The sequence below is a fragment of the Phoca vitulina genome, unplaced genomic scaffold (genome assembly GCF_004348235.1).
Source record: "Phoca vitulina isolate PV1807 unplaced genomic scaffold, GSC_HSeal_1.0 scaffold4, whole genome shotgun sequence".
NCBI classification, from domain to species: Eukaryota; Metazoa; Chordata; class Mammalia; order Carnivora; family Phocidae; genus Phoca; species Phoca vitulina.
In genome coordinates this window covers 73,707,906-73,713,330 of record NW_022589707.1, presented here as the reverse complement: position 1 = coordinate 73,713,330, position 5,425 = coordinate 73,707,906, and the positions used below count along the sequence as shown (strand labels likewise).

Sequence of the window (5,425 nt, the reverse complement as noted above, 5' to 3'; positions counted from 1 at the left end):
CTTCAGGATGAATAGGTTAATAATAACTATATTCATCTCCAGTTTACACAGAGATTAATAGGGTTATGACTCTTCGGCAACACTTGCCCTTATTTACTTATAATTATTAAATGTGTTTAGGAAAACAAAAATTTTTATAGCTTAAAGGAAAATAATTTTAAAGCTAAAGAAAAAAAAATAACTGAAGTAGTTGTGCATGATGCTTTGAGCATCAACCAAATGACACTTGAGAATATATAAAACCAGACTCAGTTATTTACCAAGTCATAGGCAATACCTAAAGAAGCCGCACAAAATTTAAATTGACTTTTTTAAATACACAATGGGTATTAAGTTATTTAAGATACCAGATTAAATTCAAATTGCTCCGTTTCAAGAAACCTCAGGTAGCTTTGCACAGTGGCAGTATCGTAGCCAATGAAGTTTATCCGAGGCGGGATTATTGCTAATTAAAAGAAACCTCAGGTAGTGAATATGTCATTTGGTGCTGCAATTTTAGAAAAGCTTCAACTTTAGTGTTTTAAAAATCAAAGTGAATTTATTTGAAATTATCATTTTCCTTAATTTGAAATGATTATTTTTTCATAATAGTCACAATAAAGGACACAGCATCTATAATATGTTTTAGATTAAACAGTAATCTGTTGATTGTGAATCGATTACTGTTGCATTATTTTAACATTATTTTTAAGAAATATATAAACCATTTAAGTATTCAACACATTAGAGTATCTTGTAGAATTTATTCACTCATATCCTGAATAAATACTTATTGATTCTCAAATATGTTCTAGGCAAGATTCCAGAAGCTGAGCACAATATGGTAAATGAGACAGATATGGTTTCCTATCTGCATAAAGCATATCTTCTCTTTGATAATAGAGATAATAACTAACCAAATAGAAAAGCAAACAAGATAATTGCAGGCTGTAGTATGAACAATGATGGAAGTAAACAGGATAATGAGATAGACTGTAACTAGAAGTAACTTTTTTAAAGAGGTGCTATTTGTGGTGGGACCTGGAATAAGGAATCAGCAAGTCATGCAAATCTCTGGGAGAATAGCATCCTATGGCCTAAGGGACAATAAATTTTAAGGAGGGCACGTAATGTTTTGAGCCTGGGTGTTATACACAATTGATGAATAATTGAACACTACATCTGAAACTAATTATGTGCTATATGTTGGCTAACTGAATGTAAATTAAAAAAGAATTAAGGATGAAAGATGGTAAAAGGATCCAATTTTTTTAAAAACTAAAAAGAGGCCAGTGTGGCTGAAGGAGCATGAGCAAATAAAGATGAAATGGTAAGTGTGAACAATGGAGAAGTGTAACCCAGGCTTCTCATGCAGTTTGGCAACTTGTTTAAGTGCAGTAAAAGATACTGAAGGCTTTGTGGGGAGCAGAGATGGGTTGTCATGAACTTACTGCATTTTTAAAAGCTTCCTGTTGATAATGAACACATCATCAATTAATCATTAATTGGGAGGTGGAGTATGACACAAGTAGGGGTGTTATGTGCATTCTAGCCTATTGACAGTGATGCTCCTAGTTAGGAGTGCCTAAGGCACTCACCTAGGCCATGTTACTCCTAGCCAGCCCCCACAGACTATTCCCCCACAGGCCAACGTTGTGGCTGGGTGGGTCTCGTAGTTTCTATTATGACTATAGGATGCACGCACTTTAGCAGAAACCACCTGGGAACTTTGAGGAACAAGATTTATTACTTGCAAGTCCTGGAGTATAAACAGCATGCCAAGGGCCACATGGTCATGGGAAGAGAGAGAGAGAGAGAAAGCGAGAGAAAAAAAGAAAAAAAGAAAGAAAGAAAGAAAGAGAAAACCTGAGGCTCTGCCTTTAATAGGGCCCAGGGAAGTGGTGTTTAGGGTTTCAAGGGTTCACTCTTTATTGGCTAATTTAGTTATTTTTTTATTATGTTAATCATACATTACATCATTAGTTGTTGATTTTATTGGCTAATTTAAAGAAGAGCAGGAATTAAGGTGTGAGAAGGGACAAGCAGGGTTACTCAAAAGGTCGGTTATCTAAGTCACCCACGGATTTCTGAAAAAGGGAACTGCACGGGCAATTCCTTATCTGGTTTCGGGAGTAGCTGTGTCATAGAGCTGGCAATATGTTTATTCAAGATGGATGTCTTTTGAAATGCATGCCTCCACAAAAGCTTAAGTTAGAACAATGTAGGCAGATAAGATAAATTCCTTGGAAAAGGAACCAGTAAAGGGACTTGGTTAGATAGGATTTGGAGAAAGGGGAACTATGTTTCTGATCTTTTGACCTTGGGCAACTCAAAAAGACAAGCTGTGGATTAAATATCAAGAACTTAATTTTGACATATTAAATTTGAGATTTCTGTTATAATACAAAATAAGAGGTCTCATAGTTTATATATGAATCTAGAATTCAGGGGAGAGGTACAAGATGTAAATATGTAATTGAAAGGGCAATAACGGGCAACAGATAAAATCCAGGTAAATTGTTAAGATTTAGCGATTTGTTAAATTCAGCAATCATCCTGGTTCCCTTCTTTCATCAGTGTGTAAGCTTTGCCGCTGAGTACACTTTCATTCCCATATGTCATCTTGAAATTCTAACTAGAACTTCATTTTCTACAGAAGTGCAGCCCTGCTTTTTTAGAAATGCGAAGTTTGCATCCAAACCTGGTCCTTATGACTTGGTTATTGTTGCCACGTGAAAGTTAGGGTTGCTAAATAGCCTACAGTTTACCCAGTTAAATTTGGATTCAGATAAACAATGGAATTTTTTTTAGTATAAGTATGCCCCAAATGTTGCTTATACCAAAAATTACTTGTTGTTTATATGAAAGTCATATTTAAATGGGTGTCCTGTATATTTATTTGCTGTACTTGGCATCTCTTCCATCAGGCATCCCTGTTACTGATGGCCAGTTAGCCTTCAGCTTATTCCCTGGACCTTGTTTCTGGGCCAGTCAATTAGAGCCAGCTGACACTCCCTGAACGTCATCATCAGTGTCACAAAATGTCTCTGGTGGCTTCTCCTGGAATCTTCTCTGTTCTTTTGTCCTACCATAGTGCTGCCCTGACCTATAGAATATGGAGTTAGAAAGAGAATTTTATATCAAAAGCAACTTAGATTGCCATAGCAAGTAACTGTGATGGTCGTTTCAACATGGACAATTGATAAAACTCTCAAATCAATAATAACGTTGTTTAAAAAATTTATCTTAAAGATAAAATATGACTAAGACAGGAGTATGTGAATCAGTATAAGGTATTATCTGGAAACATGACTTTGGTCTAATATTTCCTCTGTGCTTTGCCCCTCCCAGCTCAGGGCAAGAGGGATTATATTACAGTTGAATAAAGTTATGTGGTTTAACCAAAACAAATACTTCATTAATATTTGGTTGCAGTACCTCAGTAGAACTATGATAGAACTGAAGGAAGTTTCAGATTAAGGAAACAAAATGCTACTTCTCTGTGCAGGACGTCTGAGAACAGATTTAAATACCTATGTATGTGTGCGTATGTGCATATGCATGCGTATGTGTGTGTGTATGAAAAATAGGTCATAGTGGGAAGATAGCTAATACTCAGGGTTTAATTTCAACATCCACAACCATTTTAACTAGTTTAAGCAGAAAGTTTATTAGATTCAGAAACCTGACATAGACACAGGTTCCATTATCAGGAAGCCTTAGCTGCTACTACTGCCATTTGCAAAACTATACTTTGCCTATTGCAAACCATATTGGTAAAATGGATGTCCCAGGAGTTGCCTTTTGACACTCCCCAAACCCAAGATGGGATACTGAAACCACTGTTCATTTGCTTCAGAAAACTAAATACCTCCATACTCGTACTTACCAGCAAAAATGGTAGTTGCATCAAAAACTTGGTCTCTGCTCAGTACCACCTTACAAATATCATGCAAGGCCAATCTTATTGTCCGAAGTTGAAACACATCTGGAACCCAGTTCCAAAGAGTTCTAAGAAGTACAATCTATAGTTTTCTAAGATATAATTGCAAGAGGTGCTAGAAGGAGAGTAGAATACTTATTGAGTATCAACTGATCATATCCAGACAGGATGCCATAATATTTTGTAAAAACCTGAAAATATTTATATCAAATATAGGTGTCATCAGACTGCAAAACAATGACATTAAATAAAATCATCTTAAGTAATATAAATAGTAGTATTAAATTTGTTAATTGGTTGTGACAAATGTTAAAAATAAAGGCAGATTGGAAATCTAAAACTTCAAAAACTGCTTAGGTGCATTTATAGATAAGTGACAGGTTGCTTAATAGAAACAGATAGGTTTTTGGTTTTGTGTTCGTAACCTTCTGAGATTACTGGCCAGCATAGCATCTTTCAACTGTGGCTGCCAGTATAATCACTTAAAGAACTTTAAGGAAAATACCAATGTCCAGACTATTTCCTTGACTAATTCAGTCAGAATTTCTGGGTGCTCAAAGATGCATGAATGAATCTAATAGGCATTCAGTTTGAGCTTTACTGGTTTAGTGAGAAAAGCAGTACTTCTGGAAATACATTCTTATTAAATAAAAACTGGGAGGCTGTTGAACCCATGGGTCTGATCTACAATATTATTTATTATGATTTTCTAAAAATGAGTGTGTATAAAACTTTATGATAGTTTTAGGTATATTTTCACTGGAAAATAGTTTACCTATGGTTTTGATCACACTGAAGATTTAATCTGGACAAGTTTATTCCTTTGGAAAGGAAAAAAAATCATCTGATTATCTGATAGTAACAAATGTAATTTTTTTAAAAGGACAAATTATATTATAAATGGATTATATAGACTCTTTTACAGTGACAAACTAGATTTGCTTTAGAATTCATTTCAGAGATGGAAATTCTTATTTTGCATTTCTTTTGACAAAAGGCATATTTTGAGAAAAACTTCCTTAAAATAATAATTTATGTGATTTAAGAAAAAAATTTATACATCATTAATAAAATATGAACTGTTAAAAACAGGCTGTGTGTTCTTTAGAATTATATATTCTCAAATATATATTTGACTTTTGTATATTAAATGTAAGTATATATTCTAGAATTAATTATGACACAATACCTAAGGAAATTGTTAACATTTTGTGAAAACTAAATATGAATTCTCTAAAATGCAACATCTAGGACAGTGTATTACACACTATAGACACCTAATAAGTTGTTTTTTTATTAGATTCATATTGGAATTATCCAGCAAGGGAAAGATAATCACTACCAAGAGAGAAAAACCACATTACTCATCTTCATGAAATTCTCTTTACATAAACCAAAGGGTGTTTCTACAGTGTATTAAGTAGTTTTCTAGGGTGGAGTTGCATTCCTTGTATTTTTCTACATTCCTTCATTGTTTATCAAGGGCCCCACTTGGGCTTTGTA

The 5,425-nt window shown here is 34.2% G+C and overlaps 1 non-coding gene across 1 annotated transcript; it reads left to right on the top strand.

The window, feature by feature from the left end:
- The first annotated feature begins 388 nt into the window (after positions 1-388).
- Positions 389-534, top strand: LOC116631200. Its single transcript, XR_004299132.1, has one exon. It is a non-coding gene; the product is annotated as a U4 spliceosomal RNA (small nuclear RNA).
- Positions 535-5,425: the final 4,891 nt, after the last annotated feature.